Source organism: Eretmochelys imbricata, chromosome 2 (assembly GCF_965152235.1).
Source record: "Eretmochelys imbricata isolate rEreImb1 chromosome 2, rEreImb1.hap1, whole genome shotgun sequence".
In the NCBI taxonomy this organism is placed as follows: Eukaryota; Metazoa; Chordata; order Testudines; family Cheloniidae; genus Eretmochelys; species Eretmochelys imbricata.
In genome coordinates this window covers 63317641-63339804 of record NC_135573.1, presented here as the reverse complement: position 1 = coordinate 63339804, position 22164 = coordinate 63317641, and the positions used below count along the sequence as shown (strand labels likewise).

Below are 22164 nucleotides of genomic sequence, written 5' to 3'. Positions count from 1 at the left end.
CAGGTGACAGGGGGTGGGGGGATGGAGTGAGTGGAGGGCGGAGCCCTGGGGAAGGGGTGGGACAGGGGCATGGCCTCAGAAGGGGTGGGGCAGGGGGCAGGGCAAGAGTCTTTGTGTTTGCGTGATTAGACAGTTGGCAACCCGATGGGCAGCACAATAACAGAAAAGAGTAGATTTCGTGGGAGAGGCAAAGCTGTGAGGGGGCTTGGAGGGGAAGAAAAGAAGGTTGAACTTGCTGCAGTGGCAGTGGTAGAGTCAGAGGAGTGAAATGGTGAGGGGGTTGAAATTAGTGCAGGAGCTGCATTATGTCTGGGCTGGAGGGCGTGGGGGGTGATGCGATTTGTTTGTTATGGAAGCCAGGGAGGAGAAAGCTGCAGTAATCAAGACTTTTCTCTTTCGCTCTAACAGATGATGTGGGTGGTGAATCCTCCCCTCCCCACAACCAGAAATGTCCTGACTTCTGGCTTGCTAGCTAACAAGTGCCTATGTATTCATAGGCTTTCATGCCACACACATGGCATTTGCCGAATCTAACTCATGCTTGTTGGCTGACATAAAGTAAGTGAACTTGGGTGCAGGGGAGGGAGTACATAATCGATTCCATATCTAACATGAAGGGTATATTTTTACTCCTTTTTTCTGTGTCTTCTTTAGGTCTGTTGCTCATACCCATTGTACAGTTGCAGTGCTGAATGCTGATGAGACCAGGCTTACTGCAACAGGTGATTGTAACATATAAGGTAACAAGTGATTGGATCAGGAGGCATCACCTAATCACCTCTGGTTATTTTTGTTGTAGTTTTTACAACTTCTATCACATACAGAAAGATAATGCTAAGTACCAGCTGCTGCAAGAATGTGTTTCAGCCTTAAATCCAATATCATGTCCGTGGGACTGACCCTTGGGTAATGAGTTTTTTGTTTGCATTTTCCTTAGAAGCCACCAGAGTGTTCCATTGCCAAGTGCCAACTGTCTGCTAGTGCCAAACTCATCATTATCTGGGTGGCATGAAACACAGGTGTTTGCTCCACTGACTGCCTTTCCAAAATATAAAAAAATAGCTCTCCTCATTGATGCAATATCTTACATATAAGGGGCTGTGTAGAGGAGTTCTGAACGCAGTCTAGCAATATGTGAGTTTAGTGCTTTAAAATAACTGGAAGTGTTTAGTAAAATAGACGGTTCTCAAAGATGTAAGTGCGTATGGAGGGGAAACCTGTACTCGAGTCCAGATCATCTTTATTTTCTGCTCATACAGCGCCTAGCATGATGTGGTCCTGGTCGGTGACTAGGGCTTCTTGATCCTACTGCAGTAAAAATAATAAAATGTTCAGTCTTCAATGAGTGGTTTAACCTAAGTAATAATACCTTGCTCTTTATCTAGCGTGTTTCATCCATAGATTTTAAACCATTTCACAAAGGAGGTCAGTATCATTGGCCCCATTTTATAGTTAAGGAAACTGAGACACAGAGCAGTGATGTAATTTGCCCAAAGTCATAGTGCTCATGGAGCAGGTGACTGTATCAGTTTACACTTCATGGGTACTGTGACGTTGCACTCTATATGATTTTTCAAAAATATGCTAATGAGTGTGAATATAATGTAACTGGAATATGCTTTATGCAAAAGGTCTCTTGTAAGGTATCATTACAAAGCTTATAATCTACTGAGTGTGGTCATCCTATTTGTATAAATGTATCACTCTTGCATCTGAAACTAGAAACATGAAATATAACTCCGAGGTCCTATTGTAGTTATGCAAAGTGTGGGCCATTAATGGTGGTTTGGAATCTTAATGGCTCTCATTAACCACGACAATTGACTGTAGATGGCTCTGTTTTACTTGACAGGTTTCAGAGTAACAGCCGTGTTAGTCTGTATTCACAAAAAGAAATAAATTGGTTAGTCTCTAAGGTGCCACAAGTACTCCTTTTCTTTCTGTTTTACTTGTAAGTCTTCCTGTATACTGGCAAGTGGGTAATGAAGTCTTACAGCGACATATGATCCTGTCACCTGAACTGGAATCCATCTTTAACCTGGTGCTTTTCTATTGAGAAGGAGGGGTCAGAACCCAGAGGGACAAAGGATTCCCACCTTGTGCAAAAGATATAGAAGTGGGTGGAATAGAACAAAGGGGAGTGGCCATCACAAGAAATCCCCTAGCTACCACCTGAGCTGGAACAAGGGGTGTACCAGGGGAAAGGATTGTGCCCAGACTAGGAAGGCATCCAGTCTGTGAAAGAAACTTATTGAAATATCTCTGAGGGTGAGATTTTATCTGTATTCAGTTTCTTACTGTATGAGCCATAGACTTGCGTGTTCTATTTTATTTTACTTGGTAATTCACTTTGTTCTGTCTGCTATTACTTGGAACCACTTAACTCCTGCTTTCTGTACTTAATAAAATCACTTTTTACTTATTAATTAACCCAGAGTATGCATTAATACCTGGGTGGGCAAACAGCTGTGCATCTCTCTCTATCAGTGTTATAGAGGGTGAACAATTTATGAGTTTACCCTGTATAAGCTTTATACAGAGTAAAATGGATTTATTTGGGGTTTGGACCCCATTGGGAGTTGGGCATCTGAGCGTTAAAGACAGGAACACTTCTTAAATTGCTTTCAATTAAGTCAGCAGCTCATGGTTCAGACCTTGGGTCTGTGTTGGAGCAGACTGACGTGTCTGGCTCAACAAGACAGGGCGCTGGAGTCCCAAGCTGGCAGGGAAAGCAGGGGAAGAAGTAGTCTTGGCACATCAGTTGGCAACCTCAACGGGGTTTCTGTGATCCAAACCGTCACAGGTACAGGCTGAAAACTAATGATTTTGTGTGTTATTGTGATATGTATTGTGATGTCATTATAACTTTGTTTCCACTGTCCTGCACCCTTAAATTATAAGGAGCTGCCATTTTCTGAGGTAGAGTTAATGCAGCATGTTACAAAGGGGGAGGCACTAACTTTTATGTTTTCTGATTTTGTTTCTCTTAATCTAAAATTAGTCATGCAATGTGAAAATATGGATGCGCGCTGTATGGGGTTGGGGAGAGGGGCGGGGGGGAAGAGAAGGCAATAGTGATATAGCCAAGGACATAATTTCTAGTCATTCTCTGTTTTTGCTTATTGCCACAGGTTTTAATGATGATTTTTTAAAAAGGTGATGTTTAGGGTTTGTGGGGTGCTCAGAAACTTCCTTTCCACAGGGAAACCTAATGAACTGAGCCTCAATGCACCACTGTGAGGTAGGGAAGAATTATCCATATTTTACAGATGAGGCACAGGAAGAGTAATTAACTTGCCTAAGGCCACACAGAAAGTCTGTAGCAGAGATGGGAATTGAACTCAGATCTCCTGACTCCCAGTCCAGTGCCTTCAACACAAAAATATCCTTCTTCTGAATTTTTGCCTTTGAGTCTTGCTGGCTAAAATTATATATAATATCCAGATTTGGTAGGCTCAGACCTAATGGGAATGGGGGAATAACAAAACATCTCCAAGGTGAAACATGTCTTCCCCAGGCTGGTCATCACCCCTCTTGGATCCTTTCAGATCTCAGGAAGCATCACAGACCCAGCGAAAAGGCTTGTGGGGTAGGAGGTAGCCAGTGTTAGATGAGTAGAGGCAGGGAGGTGGTGCAGTCGTAGAAAGAAAAGGTCTGTGAGGTAAGTAGAAGGATTAACAGCCAGTCTGCCCAGTATTTTGTATAAGGAAACGAGTGACACTCCAAAGTGAAAGCAGCTGTGTTCACTATAATATTCAACCATCACAGCTGCTTTCAGTTTGGAGTACAAAGTGAAGAAACAGAAGCATTTCTGTCACTGAATTCTTCAGTGGTGATATAGAACATAGGGTGATAGATATGGCAATTTTGTGCAATATCTTTGGGAGATCTTACTGTGTTAAGTGTATGTATCGTTGTGGACCAGGAATTGTAGGTAATTCTGGGGGGAGGGTGACCACAGCCCTCCAGGAACTAAGAACAGTGAGGGTTGACGAGGCAAATTCACTCAGATTGTAACATGGCCAGAAGAGATGCTCCTCCTGGAGATGCTTGCCTATTTTCCAGCTGCATTTTCCAGAGGCCAACAGACAAAGAAAGGACTTCTGGATAAATAGCCTGACTTTAAACCAGCTCAGAGCCTTCTTCCTGATCCAGCAAATGGACAGGACTTTCTGTCCCAGTCCTCCTTTGCATGGAGGTTCTTGTTCTGAGGGAAAGTGTTATGAACTTGAAGTGAAGATGAAGTGAGCTGTAGCTCACGAAAGCTTATGCTCAAATAAATTGGTTAGTCTCTAAGGTGCCACAAGTACTCCTTTTCTTTTTACAGTGGCAGCACGTGTGGAATATGTGACAGCGTGAATTACTGACAACAATAATGACAACAATATTGAAAGCAAGCATTATAGAAGGAAAAAGCACAGAGGAAAAAAAAAGGGTCTCATAATCTTTTTGGAAAAGGAATAGAGAAGAGAGAGACCAGAGTAGGAATTAGGAACTATTGAAGAAACAGCAGCTGTTGAGCTTGTGTGAGCAGCAAGATTTGTCCACTGCTGATCTGAAGAAATGGGAGGAGGTAACCCATGCTGCACCAGATGATCTGAGGCAGGATGGGGTACACCTAAAGACAGGGCCCCCCCTTTTCCTCCTACAGGGCAGGCAGGTGACTGAGGAGACAGTGCCACAGACAGCAGAAGTATCAGTGATTGTGAGAGGTCCAGATACTTGAAGGCTGTAGTGGAAAAGGCTACTCATGCAGGAGAGATGAAAGGAGCTGGAGGGAGACAAATACCACTAGCTCAAATGGTAAAGGCATGCTCATGGGGCCCAGGAGGAAGGACATGAAGGTGTACCAATTCAGGGGCTGGCAGGCAAACAGATGTAGGTGTGATGAACCCCAGCTCTTTGCCTGTGGGCTGAATTAATATTAAGGTTCTTGGATTCTTGACTGTGAAAATACAGCTGCCGTTGCTCTGAATTGTGACCGGGTCCACTAGAAAGAGAACCCTTTTTCCAGGTAGAGGTCTCTTCTGATCTCACTTTTCCATGACACCAGATCTGCAGACAGGAATGTTAAAACTGGCTGATACTATTTGATTTATGGCTCCATTTCTTTAATCATCTGCCTCTGTCCCATCCTTCCACAATGCGGTGAGTTGAATGAAGTATAAATAATGTTGTTAGATGCTTTACCTTTGTATCCTGTTTAGTTTATTGATGAGGGCTAGTCTTTTTTGGTGTTTTGGAATGTAGGAAACTCTAGTAGTACATGGATTTTATCGTTACTGTAAATGCCATAACATTTCAAGATACTGGGACTAGAGTAGATTTATGATATTGGAAAAATCTTTGAGGAGAACAGATGTGAACACTGAAACCAAATGAGAGCATGGATTTTTCACATTTGTCCCTTTTAATTCTCTACATCTTTTTAACTCTGTCTGGAACCTTGAAATGCTGTAACTATCTTATGCCAACAGGTGGCAACATTATAAGTTCATTTTTAAAGATGATTAGAAACAATTAAGCTCCCAGCTGCTCCAAAATTGGTCAGAAAGAATGTGGGGAAAATAGTGATTTGATATTTCCTTGGGTAAGTGCTTGGGGTTTAAAACTTTTGTAGCATGTCAGTAAAACATACAAACATCATAGATACAATTGTGTTGTGGGTCCCTCCCACCATTTAATTAATTCAATGTTCTGTCACTCATTTGTTTTTCTTTATACCTAATTTGCTTTACAGTGGATTTAAAATTCAGCATTATTTGATATGGTTTTATTATGCTATCCTCTTACCAATGCACGGGCAACAGTTTCATAAAATTATTAAGTATAGTATCAGCAGTTTCCTCAGCACTTAGTGAACCCATAAGTAATATAGCTTTGATTTAAATAGACATCCAAAGTTTGGTTTCTACAGGTTTCCCTAATTTGGCTGCATAAAATTTATACAGGAGTCATATCAGATTCTGCCAGGCAGCTTTGTCCTTCAGGCGCATAAGAATAACGATATGAAATTTGTTGTTCTGTACTATGCAGAAGATCAGACTAGGTGATCAGAATAGTCCTGTAAAACAGATATATTATGACTGTAGCTTAGTGTGGCCAGGTGCCTGGTTTTCGATAGGAAGGTCCATTCAAAAAAGGGGACCTGACAATGTCTGGTCATTGCAGGCAGGGGAGTTGGGGAGGTGCAGTGTCATCACCCACGTTAGCCCCTAATCAGCCAGGGCCACCTGCTACCTGCATCAGGCGGTTGCAGCTCCCAGCCCCGGCTCCACAGGTGAGTCCCTCCTGACCCAGATAGCGGAGCTGGGGGGGGAAAAGCAGCAAGTGACTGGGGTTGGGGGAAGAGGGATGGAAGGCGCGGGGCCTCAGGTGAAGAGGTGGGGTAAGAGTGGGGCCTCAGGTGTGGAGGCGGGGCAGGGGAGGTTCTGGCACTCCTGTTGGAGTGTCTGGTTTTTAAATATTACCAAATTGACAACTCTACTATAGCTGAATGCAGATTAAATGTTAGTGTTACATAAATGAATGATACATACATAAACAAACAAGGTATCTGCATTTTGCCCCAGACAAAATGCAGATACCTGCATTTTCAGTGATGGAAACAGCTTCCAATTAAAACATATAATAAGAGTCTGTCCATCATTGAAAAGCAGTTTTATATAGGAACTAGCTTAGGGACCAGTCGGCAAGCCCATGGAGAGTGGAATTCCCATTGACCTCCAGGGGTATTCCCTTTTATTTCAAAAGGAGTTATGCATGAAAAAGTCTTGTAGCATTGAGCCCAAATTTTGTAAAGTGTTCTGGGATCCTTTGGGACTAAAAGTTCTTTATACATGTGAGAAGAATTATTGTTGTTGTGCCTAATATTAATGTGAGTCTAAATATTTTGTACCTACCTGGAATCCAAGTACAGTATAATTGAATTGAGAGTTCAAAGAATGTAATACATGATTTTGTTACAAAGCAAAGCCTAATGACACCATTGCAGTTTGGCTTTAGGCCAAAACTAGATGCCTCTCATAATTAATTGGCTTGTTAGCTAATTAGGAGGAAAGCATATGACTTGTATTAAATGGTGTCAAGTCAGTCTTAACAGTGGTCAGTGCAGGTTTACCTCCAGGCATAGCCGTCCCTTGGGTACAGCGAATTGGGGTGACTGCCCCGGTCCCCGCGCTTTGCAGGGTGGGGCGGGGGCAGAGCCAGGGTGAGCACCTGGATCTGTCGGTGTTACAACCACTTCACTGGTTGGGTTTGCTTTACATTGTATTAGTGGATATGCTCCTCTTCACCAAAACAATAACTTATTTCATTGCGTATTTGGTGATCTGTGCTTTTCACTTATAAACATGAAGACTTAGCGACAGGTTCTGTGCTGTCTCCAGAGGCTTATGCCACCTTCATTCCTCCAGATTCTGCCTGCACTGGGAAACTAGTGTGGCCACTGGCATAAATTAGAACAACTGGGGAGGCAACCAGACCCAGGCTACATATGGACTGCAGAGCCTTTATATGTCCGGTTTCAGAGCAGCAGCCGTGTTAGTCTGTATTTGCAAAAAGAACAGGAGGACTTGTGGCACCTTAGAGACTAACCAATTTATATGCGCAAATAAATTTGTTAGTCTCTAAGGTGCCACAAGTACTCCTGTTCTTTATATGTCCCCTCATACACTGAGCCCCACTCCTGGCTCACCCGCTGCAAGGAGGGCAAGAGAATGCTATCTTCTGCAGCCCTAAGCATGCTGCTTCTGCCCCAGCAAAATTCTCCTTTCGGCCTATTGTGTCTCTTCTCTCTCCATGTGAAGGCACCCTCATAAGTTGATGAGCTGAAGCAGATGCAGGGTAGAGGTTAGTGTTAGGGGTGGAAATCACACTCTGAGTCTAATTCATTGTGGTGTGGAGAGATTTTAAAATTTTCTGTGTTAAGAGCTCCATGTAAAGAGCTATGCAGAGGAAATCATTTGCAGGAAGCACAAATTTTATTGATCCTATAAAACCTAGGAACTATGTTATAAATTCTTGAGCTTCATCTATTGGCACACTGATATTAACTATTTACATACATAGACAGCTACTGTTTAAAGAGCACTCCTGCAACACTGGGCTTCAGCTGTGATGGCAAATGGCACGTCTCATTTTTTCCCTCCACCATTAGGCCCATGAAGTCTCGCCCAGCAAAATTGCTCTGGGAAGTAGACAATTTAGTAAACTCTGGATCCCTCCACTCAGAAAGGGTGTGATTTTTTTCTTATTTATTTATTTGATGCTATGAGTAACTTTCTATTTTTTCTTGGGCCTGGACTGTGTCCCAAGAGTTCATGCCTTGTGATTTCTAGCCTGGATTAATTCACCTCCACCGGGACTTCCCTTGCAACTACTTGGTGCACAATGCAGCTTCTCACCTGTTTGGTGGTGTCAGCCTCATGGAAATTATTATGCCATTTCTCAAGACAACTACACTGGCTTCCTAGCTGCTTCCATGTGCAAGTTAAGATGTTGACTTTGGTCTAAAAACCCTATATTGGGTCGAGGCCTGGCTGTTTTAGAGACTACCTCTATTGACTACCATATCAGACGAGAGAAGGTCACTGAGCTAACAGTTTGGAGACTGGTGGCAGGTAGTATTTTCTTGGGGAAGGGCCTTTGATTATGAATTCATTGCCCCTGCTGAACTGACACAGCCAGAGTCTGCTGATCTTTAGGGGACAGTGCAAGGGAGGGTTTTGTTTGAAATGAGTGGCTTGGGGGTGAGTGGTGAACTTTGTAGCAGGTTAGTGGGGAGAATGTTGTCTTTTCTGCTTTTAGTTAAAAAGTAATTAAAATTGCATATAATTAAACATAGCATAGGCACTGTGGGACCTGGTAACTCTGTGCATGTTATACATTAGAGGATGGATCTGTAGTAATGGTGTGGTAATTATCAGGGCTTTTGTCATTTGTGTCTGAGATGTTTCATGTTGTGAATGTGGAACAGCACAAACAAATCTGCTATCCTTCAGTCCAAGGCCCTTCCTTACCCACCCCCACTATCCCACTTAAACCTCCCACTCAAAAAAAGGTGTCTTCTCTCACCAGGCTATCCTGGTAAATAAAGGAAAGAAAGGAAGCCCACCTAGTCATACTGGAAAAGACCTGTAATTCATTATAGCAATGTCACCAAAATCTAGTGTGGAGGGGGGAGGTAAGTGTTACAAACTGCAGATTTATGCAAGTATTTAATAGTGGCTTGCCAAGAGAGTCTGTATTCTTTTCAGAAGGAATCTTTCTTTGTGTCTTTTGATATTTAAAGAGCTGTAATTACAATGGCAAAGCTTTGAATTCTTTTTTTTCTGTCCTCGTATACACATTAATTTATGGACCAATCCAACATTACAGACAACCTAATGAAAGAATCACACACTCCCTTTATACTTTTTTTTTTTTTTTCCTTTTTACAGTTTCACTTTTGTGGATGAATGCAAAGTAGTTGATGCTATAAATAAGTTTAATGATGTATCTCGCCCCTCAATTGCTGGTTGTTGATGCTGCAGTCCTGCATAATAGGAGAAGAAAGGAACTGAATTTAAATTTTTATCTGTCTGCCTGTCTTTCTCTCTCACTCATGATCCAAAAGGCTCCTCCAACTACTAAATTCAAATAAAAAGAAAAGGAGTACTTGTGGCACCTTAGAGACTAACCAATTTATTTGATCATCGGATCCGATGAAGTGAGCTGTAGCTCATGAAAGCTCATGCTCAAATAAATTGGTTAGTCTCTAAGGTGCCACAAGTACTCCTTTTCTTTTTGTAAATTCAAATGTTTCTCTTTTTTTTTTTTTTTATATTTAAAGCTCTTAACATGATTCCCCCCCATTCCCCTTGCTTTGTTTTGTTTAGCATTGTGAAAAAGATTAAAATTATATCAGTGAATGCTGGTCGGTTCCGTCAAAATATGAATACCCTCTTTAAAATAATGCTGTCTTTTTTTTAACTGGCCAGAGTTGTTGGAGAGCAGCAGCAGCAGCAGGAAAAGGGTGGAAAAGCTGCTGTGAGATTTGTGCTGTCTGTGAAATATCCCCAGGCTGAAATATCAGACAATTTTGGATAAAGTGCACTGTGACGGGGTGTACCAACCCTGCACTGGGCCAATGGGGCGTGACCAATCACTGTGGGCCTGGGAAACCACACCCCCTCATCCCTGCTGGGCCTGCTTAGTGTGGAAGGGACAGATAAAAGGAGGCAGTCCAGATCAGTCTGAGGAGGAGGAAGGACATGTGCTGCAGTCTCCTGCAGAGGTGTCTGTGACTCTCCAAGCGGTGGGAACCATGGATCTGGACTACACTGCGGACGACCAGCTGACCACAGAGACTGACTGGGATGCTGAGCTGCTGCCAGCCAAAGAGATGCCTGAGATGAGCTTTGCGGTAGGAAGTGACCCAGGGAATGCTTAGAAACTGATGCTTGAACTCTTAACTTGGAATTTCCAGGCTTCATAGGACCCTGGGTCGGAACCCAGTGGAGTAAGGTGGGCTCAGGTACCCCTACCCCCACCCCCCACAGCATTTGCCACTAGGTGTGGCTATTGTGGGCTATAGCTATAGACTGATTGTTTCCCTGCTCTGCCCAGGGGCTACAAACTGACTGCTTGTCCTGTCCTGCCCAGAGTATCATAGCCCCCTAACTGCTATTGTTTGTCCTAGCTGGGAGATTTAGGAGATTAGAGACTGAGCATTGGCTGTGCCCCACCTATGGACTGCAGACTATTTGCTGTCTTTACCTGGCCCAGAGTGTCAAAGCCCAGCTGCAATTGCTTGCCCCAGCCAAGAAGCTCAAGAGGCATAGACAGAGAGTTTACTGGGCCCTACCAGAAGCCCTGAGTCCCTCTAATTGAAATTGCCTGATCTATCAGGGAGTCCCGACGGCATGTATCAACCCCCTCAATGAGCCAAAGGGGGTGGGCCCGCTCAAAATGCAGGGACCCCCATGACACACCCACTGTCAGAAAGTATGGCTTGTCATTAGAGACTGTTGAACTTGCACCATCCTCAAGGTAAATGGGGAAATTGGCCCCCACAGAGAGATCCCAAATAACAATGTCTATGCTACAGACAGACTGCAGAGCCGGCTAACAATCTGATTGACCCCTCCCTTGGTTTCCCAATTGTAGTGGAGACGAGGCCTTTATGAAACCAACAGGTTCCAAAACACAGTTAAAGCTCAGTCAATGCTATAAATTGGAACCATGTTTACAGATCAGTGAGGGAGAGCGAGGTTGCATGAAAAGACTGTAGCTGTGAAGTGGGCATGGTTGTAATTTCTATATGAGGGGTATAAACAGACGAGGGACCTAGCTGTACTCTCTACCCTAGAATATATTTTTGACTCCTGGATATTGGATACAGAAATGAGCCATTTAAAAAAAATCCACTTATTATTTGGATGGGTAAGGGATAGAGGTTAGCCATGGTGATATTTCTCAGGCCACCCAGAGCTGTGAATCACCTTGTTGCCACCTTCCTCCAGTGTGAGGGGGTCTTGCTTGTGCCAGCTGGGCATTAGCTCTAACGCACCCAGCCCATCAGACACTCCCACACTCTCCTCTGGGCTACACCAGCCTTGCAGGTTGACAACAGCTGCACCTCAGCCCCCAAGTCCCTTCATAGCGTCCCTCTGTGGTATCCAGTCCCTGATCACTGGGTACCCACAGAAATCCCAGATCCTCTGTCCCCAGGTGTATGTCTAAACTGCAAAGAAAAACCCATGGCTCTAAGTCCCAGAGCCTGGGTCAGTTGACTGGGGCTTGGGCTGCGAGGCTAATAGCAGCAGTGTTGAATGTTTCCACTTAGTCTGGAGTGTGGTCTCTGAAACTCAGTGAAGGAGGTGGTCTCGGAGCCAAGGCTCCAGCCTGTGTGTGACCATCTACGCTGCTATTTTTGCCCCTGCGAGCCCAAATCAATTGACCCAGGTCTGAGACTCAGTGCCACGGATTTTGCTTCGCAGTGTAGACATTCCTAATGGAACAGCGTACCTGAGTTCACCAGTTTTACCTTAGCTCACCACTCCTCTGTCACACACACACCACTTGAATTTGATTATAGTAAAACAAAAGGAAATTTATTTAAGAGAGAATAGAGATTCAAATAGAAACAAGACTGAGTCATGGAAACAAATGGTTATATTCAACACAAAATCAGAAAACTGGGGCCTACACTTATTAATAATTATCTTTCCTATCTAATCAAATAGATTCTCACTCCAAGGAGCCAGTAGCTAGTCTTTCATGAAGCACTGCCATTCATTAAGGTACCTCTTCAGTGAATAGATGCAGAGCGTCTTTCTCCATCCTGTGCTATATTGAACCAGTCTTTTGTCTTTATTCACATACACGGCAGTCCCCTCGCTGTCTTATCATTCCTCTTCACTTCCAGGTGATTTCAATGTTTATACTTTGATGGTTTTCGATTGGCTTTTCTGGTTTGGTGTAATGGTGGACAATTGAGCAATGCAGTACATAATTGGCTAACCAAGGCAGGGTGGCATCCCCCCCCTCCCACTTGAATGGCCCTGAATGGTGACTGAGACATGATTCCCTGGTGACTCATAGGTTTCACTCCAAGACCAGAAGTACATTTTCAATGTAGTTATATTAGTCCTTAAACATCTCAGAATGATTGAGTATTGATAAGTTACAAGATTTCAGTAGAGACCTTGCATGCTAACCTTTAGCGATAAATACCATGAAAACGGTGTACTAGGTGTAGTGAGTTTGTCAGGTCTGAGACAGGAGGTGCTTGTAATTAACAGTGAACTGTTTTCTAGTTGGGACCAATGGGCCTCTGGGTCACATCTTGTGCACTTTGCCATCCTGGCCTGATGCTGCTGTGTGACAGCCTCTGTACTGATGGAGCTGGTGAAGAATCTAAGTACTGAAATGCCAAGATGCTTTGGAACCAGAGATTGGACTCATGGCAGGTATGACTCATCTCTTAATCTTTCTCTATTACAATTAGCTTCATGCAACTGGGGCCTGATCCAAATGGTCTTTCCACTTATTGAAATGGGCTTCAGATCAGGTTCTTTGGGACAAGGTTGGGAGCTTCTCGACAGATGCTTTTTGGCTTTGGATGGACATTAAAAGGTCCTGTGAAAATTTTGTTAGAACAGGGCTTTGCTTCAGTGTTCTCTTGGTAGCCTTCCTTCTCATTCTTACTGTTACTGTGCAGCCATGATGTGTGCTGGCCACCACTTACCACCCCTGTGGTGACTGTGTTACAGTGATGCTGGATGTATACAATTCCCAGACTGTATCAGATACAGATCAACTGTATTTAAGGTGATCTAAACAGTCCTATATATGAGGCAATTACTGGGGTATTAATATAGCTCAACTGTCACTTATTATAGGGACAATCCCTCATTTCAGACCCAAATTTACTTTCATTTGGGTGCTCTCTCATCTTAATTTAGGAGAAGAGGAATACTTGATCCCCGGATCATTTTAAACATCCCTATTCTTTTTCTATAATTTTTGTCTCTGTTGTTGATTGTAGTCCATTGTTGGGTATGAAGTCTGGAACACTTTAATCATGCAGGTTGCCAAATTTAAGACGCAGGCCTTTTCTGTTATCTTTGGCTCCGGGCATCTGATCTTGGGCCAAGCTTTTGCTGAAGTTCCATGAGTATCGTTTCATAATGGATTACAGGCAGGTAAGCATGGAATGAGTGACTCTCAGTGATCTATGAACACAATACATTTGTGGCTTGAAATTGCTCACTTTTAATATTATTTCAAGCCTTGAAAGAACAAAAATATTAGTTACGCCTGTGATTTGCCTCCCCTCACCCCCATCCAAAAAAAAAAAAAAAAAAGGGAGAGAAGAAAAGAGAGAGAAAGCAAGAAGCAAGCTGCCAGGGGGCTTGGTCCAGAGCCCATTGCATTCAGTGAGCTGCATTAAAACAGATACTTTTAAACATATATTAACAAGCACTTAAAAAAGCTAGTCTGAGAACAATTTTTTTCATTAAAGTTTGCATTGCATTGTACAATATTTTTTCAATGAACTCCAGAAATTACTCTCTCTTGTTTAGATTTCTTGGCAACACACATTGACTGTGAAAATACGGATAATACATTGTTGTGCTCTTGACAATGGGGAAAAAGTGACTCAGCCGGAACAGCCCTGCAAAATCCTTAAACATGAGTAGAGTTAAAATGAGGAAAAATAAATAAATAAATAACCTCCCTGAAAAACATGTTGCTCGGGTCCTGATCCAAAGCTTACTGAAATCTATTCAAGTCCATAGGCATCAGTGGCATGGGATCAAGCCCCAAACTTTACATGGCTTAGATCATGAAAGCACTCAACTGTGTTCTTGAGTTCCATTGAATTTGATGAGAGTTAAGCACATGCATAAGCACTTTCTTGAGTTGGGACCTCAGTGTAGAAAGACTCTTCCTTTTATTGCAAAAGTAATGTGTATTCAAATCAATCCTGTGAGAGCTTTAGTTTTCTTCATAGAATTTCTTCATACATTTTATTCTCCCAATTTCCAATTGATTACTACATTTGTGATGCTCAGTTATTCTTAGAATACAAAAACTCTTTGCATTTAATGAAAATATTTAAACAACCCTTTTTGGTGAAGAAGCAAATTATGGTTAATCTGTCTGAGGTTTTGCATACAAATTATAAACTAGGGAACAAGTTTTATTTGATCTCCATAGCTCTTATGTTAGACTGTATAAAATGTATGAAAAATGTTCCATGTAGTGTTCACTATACTTCTGTTGCATTCAGGGAACAATAGGAGCGCCCTCTTGTAGGTAATTAAACACCTGCAAATTTTCATAGATCTTAATAGGAAAGTGTGTAGGTTAGCACATAATGTGTCCTTTAAATTGCATAAGTAGAACATTTGAAATACTGCTAAAGCTGCTCTTGTTGATACTTTTGAGCACTTTCCCATCAATGCCATTACATATTAAGAAAAAAATAATTGTCTTAGGACAATTAACGAAGGTAAATTTTTGGTAGACTAGTTGAATTTTTTCTGTCAAAATGTGGTTTTGATAGAAAATACCTTTTGGACAAAACAAATATTTTAATGGAAAAAAATAATTTTCTTTTTAATGAAAACTGAGATCCTCATTACCCACATTTTTAGGTTTTAAATTTTGCAATGAAAACCTGAATATCTAAAAAAAAAAAAATTGTGCAAATGAAGAAAAAATTGTTGAAACTTTTCGTGGGGATTTGTTCCGTTGAGATTTGGAGCATAATTAATTTGGGCTGAAATATTAAAAGGAACCTAAAAGAATCTGGTTGTTAAAATTGTACCATAGTTGTTAGACTGAATTCACCATGGATATAAAGGACTTCAAGAACTGACACCTAGTGAAAAAGGTTTTATTGGAAGAAATATTAAGGCTGTATGTGGAAGAAGGCTGGGAATAGGAACATGAAAATTTGTCCAACTAATCCAGAATCCTCTCGTCAACTGTGCTCAGCATTAGATGCTTCAGAGCAAGATGTAAACCCCTTATAATGGATAGTATGCCAATAAAGTATGTTTCTTCCTAACTTCAGGGAGTTAGTGCTTGGCATATGTCCTGAATCACAAGGGTTAAGAGCACTATTAAATCTTCGTCCTAATTAGGATAATTCCATCTCCTGTTTCCCCCTTATCAATAACCAATTATAATGGTTCCTTGGTGTCCTTTGAAAGAGGAGGTGCTGTATTTTCAGATAAGGTTTGGGGATGTGTTATGTTTTAGTGGGAGGGCCTAAGACTTGGTCTTCATTTACTTTTTGGTCAGTGCGAAGGTGACAAACCTAGATGTAGGCCACTACTTCAAATCTGGCCCCTAACTTGTCTAGGTCAGGTATGAAGGAAGGGTGTTAGCATCCGTTGGTTGTTTGATGTGGAATGAGCTGCCATTCTCAGTCAAGTTACTAGCGGATAGAGGGGATTCAGATAAAATAAGTACTGTGTGATGGGGTGTACAAACCTCATCCTAGGCAACAAGGGGTTAGGGAATTACTTTGGGTCCAGCCAACTCCGCCCTGCCACACCTGCAGCAAACGTTGCATCTAATGGAAGACAGGAAACAGCTCATTTGATGGCAGACCTGGGAGAAAGCAGATCTGCAACCTGCGCCTCCAGAAGCACAGAGCAGAGGGAAGGCCAAAATCTTTAGGATAACTGCCCCAAAGGGCCCTCCCTGAGGGCAGGGAGGGACCCACCCCAGAAACAGTCAGAGAGAGAAGCATTTCCCCTCCCCTGCATATGGACCCTGGACACTGGTAATCTCTTTTTACTTTCTTGGTGTGGACTACCGCAGCAGGGGAAAGCCTTGGACTGAGCTGGCCTGGGGGGTGGGGCAGGGAGATAAGAAGTGGCCCAGGGAGGGCAGCCATAAGCACCCTTGGTTGCCAGATCACTGGGTTGGAGCCTGGTGGAGTGGCAGCACCTGGCTCCCCAACCAACACTGTCCTGCTGATCACGGGTTGTAGCCCTGACCACTAGGCCACACTTCATGACTGACCTCTGAGTGAGGACGGTTACATACTTCCAAAACCCTGTGACTGAACCCAAACCAGAGACCAAAGCTTTGAGGTTCATGAATGCTTAGAATAACATTTTTTCCTGTTATTTTTGTGCCCTCCTGCGTTTCCTTTGGGGAAGTTTGTGTCATCCGGATGTGGTTTTGGATCCAAACTTTGTGACTTAGGCTCATCTCTGTTACTAACACCACTGGCCCCTAATTTGTATCGTTGCTGGCAGTCTCTGCAGGAAGCCAAAGTCTTAGTAGGCATGGAGAATGAAGTGCTCTCTCACCTCTAGCAGTGAGCACTCCAGCTCAGGGTGGGCAGACACTCACCTGCTGCTGTCTGGGTTGTACTTGTACTGTGGGTATGCAGACAACTTCACAAATCCAGACGTTTGATCTGCCCAAGCAGTAAAATTCCTTTAAAAAACACAAGAATCAAAGCCGAATGCGCTGGTTGCAAACACATAAACCCGGAATTAGTAAAGGGATTTGATCAAAACAAAACAAAAATCCCAACTAAATAGGTGACAGAAGCGGGGAAGAGAGATGATATTTAATGATGCCACTCTAGTGCTGTTTTTCCTTTCCCTCTCTTGCTTTAAGCCGCTAGAGTCTGAATAGTGCTTGACAGGGCAGGATTGACTCACAGAACTGATGTCAGATGTTGGCTTCAGCAGACACTGGAATCCAATAGCCACTCCTGCATTTAAAACTGTTAGTTCTGCGTTGTATGCATATGACGCTCTAACCCTTCTATTCTCCTGTGGAACTGCCTCTCTTCTCCCTGCAAACACGCAGTGCTGGAGAGATTAATGAGAATGCCCCTCTTTTGTTGTTGTGATACCTATTTTGGTACATTGGTAGCTGTTTTTACGAATGTGTCACTATCTAAGTACCCAAAAAGCATCAAATAAATTGGGCAATGCTTCTGTGACCATGGAATTATGACAAGCCCTGACTCTGGAATTCAGCTGCCGACAGGGGATTCTGTGGGTGTGAGGCTGCAGATGGCGATGCGTTATTACAGCCGCAGAACAGAAGAACATTTGCTGCAGGATTCTCTTGCCCTTGCTTTAGAAATTGACCTTGGAATCCTGCAGAATCCCGGGTCCTACTTCAGAATACAAGTAGCAAAAGCATGATTATGCTGGAAATGTTTGTTTATGCTATACAGCAGCAGAGTAGATTATGGTCTGATTTACTTAAATGGACTGCTCTTGATTGATTTGAGCACACTCTGTATTTCTTAGTTGTCTAAAGACTATATGGCTGTTCTGTGGTTTCTTTTTCAGTAATGACACATCACATGATCTCCTTTTCCTGTGTTTATCTCCCTTCTCAGTGTCCTCAACTTCTTCCTCATAACCCTTTTTAAAAAAAAATAGAGGATGTGAATGAGAGAGAGAGAGGGTATGATTATCTGCTGAAATCATCCCTCATACCCAGCGTTTCCCTACGAGTAGTCATTACTGTGAAAACAGTGGTTGTAGACAGTGAGCATGGTTTAAAACTGCACAAAAATATGTAAACTGAGAGTGAAAATGAGGAACTTTTCATGTTTGCAAACCAGGAAACTGTGGGGGTTTTTTTCTTTTTCTTTTCATATGTTGGTGGTCAATGGAGGAATCTCCTTAAATTTATAAATTCCTTTTTCATTAATTTTTTATTTTATCTTTTTGTCCCATTTGGTACATTATGCAAGCTCCTGGTCAGGGATGGATTAAAGGTGGCTCTAACAGGTTTCTGCTGAGCTGGGTTTTGCATTCTGATGCCCCTTCCTCCTTTTCTAGCCTGAATTGCAGCAGAACCTTCCTTCTCCCCATACTTTTTCCTCAATTTCAGAATAGGTTTGGGATTCCACACATCCCTGTCTATCTGGATGTTCCAGTGTTGCTAGCTCTTGTGATTTTATTGCAATTCTCATGATCTTCAGTGTGTTTCTTAAACCCCTAACTCGTGGAATCAGGTGACTAGAAGAAAATCTCAGCTTTTTTTTTAAAACAACAACAATATTTCTAGCCATCTGTGGTTATACAGAAAAACTTGAAAATATGACCTGCGTGCCACCTGTATGATTAAAAAAACAAAGTAAATAAAAATAATCTAACATCTATTTAGTTTGGCATAAAATCAGTAGATTTTTTTGAATCTCATTTTGAAGTGCCTGTCTCATGATTTGTGAGTATTTGGGGTTATTCTGTCCCTGTACCTATCTGATCATTTGCTGCTATGATCATTTTACATGGAGGGTTTCAAGAATTATAACTCTCACTGGCTGCCATATCTGATGGTATAGTTATAGACCTCATAAAGCTTTACCTATAAAAGCAGCTCACTCTCCTATCACTATTTCTAGTCAGAGTGTTTATACTGCAGACAAATCAGCAAATTCATCCGATCCATCACAAGGAAACTCTTTTGGACTGAGGTCCCTTTTCCATTCCTGTGGCACACTGAAAGATCACCTAAAGTTGAATAATGCAGATGGATGCTTGATTAATTAAATGAAAAATTGCCCTCCTCATGATTTTGTAAGAAAGTAGGGTCAGTTTCCTCTTCTGATGGCATAGGAAGAATAGATGCTGGAATTTGTCATCTTTAAAAAAAAAAAAATACTTGTCAATTGTGAATGAAAGATGAATACACAAAACAAAGCAGCACAGGTAACCATGGCTAGGCATTTTAATAAAAGTTTTCAAGAATTATTGAATCAATACCTCTTTATTATTTATGATGAATTCCAACATACACAAATGAGAACTTTCTATAAATGTAAGAAAAGAGAAGTTTCAGACTATGTAGATGTTCCCATCTAATACAGGAATTTCATTTTGATGGTTTTTTTTTTTAACATTTTAGATTGAAAGAACAAAAATAATGTCGCTCCCTGGGGCAGGATGGTGTCGGTGTGTCATCTGTAACAGACTGTATCTGAACTGAACACAAAATGCCAGCTACTTCTAGCAAATCACAGATGCCTACTATGACACTGCACCCATGTTCTTCACAGTGATATTATTATGATATGATTATGGCATAATTATGAAGCATTTTATGCAAAACAAGTCGTGAAAGGTGTCCTTGGAAAGGGTATGATTTGCTGAACATGATTATCCTATTTGTATCCATGTATCAATTTTGTATCTGAAGTTATAAATACTGATTATGTATTTGTACTTCAAATGTAGTTTCCCCTGGGTAACACCCACTAGACAAGATGCTTTCAGTCTCGATAGTGGATGGGGAAGTGCCTATTCAGTGTAATGGGCCATTAGAAAAAACAATAGGCCTTAGGAGAAGCTTATCCACCACCTGGTGAGCCTTCCTGAGAATGCTACAGACAGCCTGTGAGTGATGTCCTTGTAGAGTCATAGCAGCCATGTGACCAGGCCACATGACTTTGGACTCCATCTTGGGATGTTAGTATTTTTCCACAAACCAGTCTGGGAACCAAGTTTTGAAATAAATGGTTCCCACCATATGCAAAAGCTATATAAGGCAGGGAGTGAAATCATTTAGGGTTCTTCACTCCCCACATAGACTCCTGGAAACACCTGAGGAACAAAGACTGAACTGGAGGAAGTGCTGGACCCAGGCTAAATGGATTTCTAGCCTGTATATGAATGACCTGGGGATTTCAAGCTGTAAAGTAAGTGCAGCCTGCCCCTTAAGAATCTGCAGCCTGTTTGTATCATTTCTCAGGGTGAGAATCTGCTAATTCATATCCAATCTATTTAGTGTATTAAGCTTGCGTTTTTTGTTTATGTGCTAGGTAATCTGCTTTGATCTGATTGATATCACTTATAATAATTTAAAATCTATCTTTTGTAGTTAATAAACTTGTTTTTGTTTTAATCTAAACCAGTGAGCTGGAGTGCTTGGGGAAAAATCTCTGCTTGGTTACCACAAGTGTACGTTGTTCTCTTCACATTGAGGGAGAGGCAGACCGGGTATTAAACCCATATACTGGCCAGATTTGACCAGGGATGGATGGTACTGCTCTGGGGCCCTACAGTGGGAAGCTGGTGGTTAGAGAGCCTCCATGTAACTGCAGCTGGGTATGTTCCTACCTGTGTGGATGCTGGTGAAAGTGCAGGCTGGAGGGCTTTGCAGCTTGTCACAGCAGCACAGTGTGAGAGGGAGCTCAGGCTGGTGGGTCAGAGGGCTCAGTGGTACCCCAGTTCCAGGTGGCAACCTGGGGCGAACCTGTCACATCTACAAATTTAAAAGTGAAGTACACAAAAACAAGCCCGAAGTCACCTAGCTACCTACCCCACACAACCATGCACTAAACCTTTACAATGATCCTTACAAAGGCCACCCCGGACCTGGGGGAATCTGGGAGCAGCCTCCTGACTCTCCGACTTCCCACTCCCAGCACAGGCAGCACAACTGGCTTGTCATTGTGCTGTCATAGCACCATCCTCTCAACCATTTGCACCCACATGCCACTCCCCCACCACCAGCCTTGAGAAGATTCAGAGAATGGGCAAGTTAAGTTGATGCTGTCGCATTAGCATTAATGTATGCTACTTCCCATCTCTGCATCTTAAGTCGTTTACAACCCTGTTTTCACACTCTGTGCTGACACAATTTCCATGTGATTTTGTTTCTTTTGCAACAGCAGAATAGAACAAAAGGGGCCCACCATCCCTCTCTCTTTGAATTGCTATACAACTTGCACTCATCTGGAAAACTTATGCTCCTTGTCGAAAGGATGAAGGCTTTAGTGCTAAGAGATTCTCAGAAGCAGGCCCTCACTTCTAACCTGCAATTTACTATCACCAGAAATTTGCATAAACCCATCCACATTCAGATGATACTGTGTGTGATGTTATTGACATAAACGGTGACCGTATAGATCATTGTTGCAACCAAGGTCCGGTGCAGCACCAAATATTGTACAAAGGTTGTCGTGTGAGGTGTCTATGAAAAGGTTATAATTTGCTGGTTATGATTATGCTATCTGTGTGTGTATATCATTTTGTGGTTGAAGTTATGAATATTGGCTATGTACTTGTATGCGTTTGTGTTTGTTTCTAAGTAGCATTAGTGAAGCATTTTGTCAGCTTCTTGAGAAAGGAATTTGCAGATCAAGTGCCCAGTCAAGAAACACTTAACTGACAATGGATCTCGGAAGACTCCAATCCACATATGAGAAGTCTTCCTGGGACATTCAAAGTAGCATGTGAACAATGGTGTTGGCCTGTAAAGAATGGAGTCATGCATGGACATGTGGCTTGCCCATATGACTACAAACTCCATCTTGTTGCTGTGATTTTGCACAGAAGAACAAAGGGGTTTCTGCCCACAAGAGAGAATATAAAAGGCCCTGGAAACCGCTCCATTTTGTCTTAAATCCTGCTTCCTACTTCTGGACGAACCTTGCTACAAACTGAAGCGCTGAACAAAGGACTGACTGACCCATCCAAGCTGTGGATGTGCTCCAGAGACTTGATTTAAACCTGCAGTTTATTCCATCACTGCTACAAACCTGAACCAAGAACTTTGCCATTACTCTATGTAATTGATTCCATCTAACCAACTTTAGCTCTCATCTATATTTTTTCTTTTATGAATAAACCTTTAGATTTTAGACTCTAAATGATTGGCAACAGTGTGATTTGTGGG

General features: G+C 42.3%; 1 long non-coding RNA gene across 2 annotated transcripts; it reads left to right on the top strand.

Moving 5' to 3' along the window:
- Positions 1-658: 658 nt before the first annotated feature.
- On the top strand, positions 659-22085 carry LOC144261079 (uncharacterized). Of its 2 annotated transcripts, XR_013345141.1 has the most exons (6): positions 659-740; positions 9981-10405; positions 12228-12409; positions 12801-12953; positions 13574-13688; positions 19393-22085. It is a non-coding gene; the product is annotated as an uncharacterized LOC144261079 (long non-coding RNA). The 2 variants fall into 2 exon arrangements; XR_013345142.1 differs by lacking the exon at positions 12228-12409.
- Positions 22086-22164: the final 79 nt, after the last annotated feature.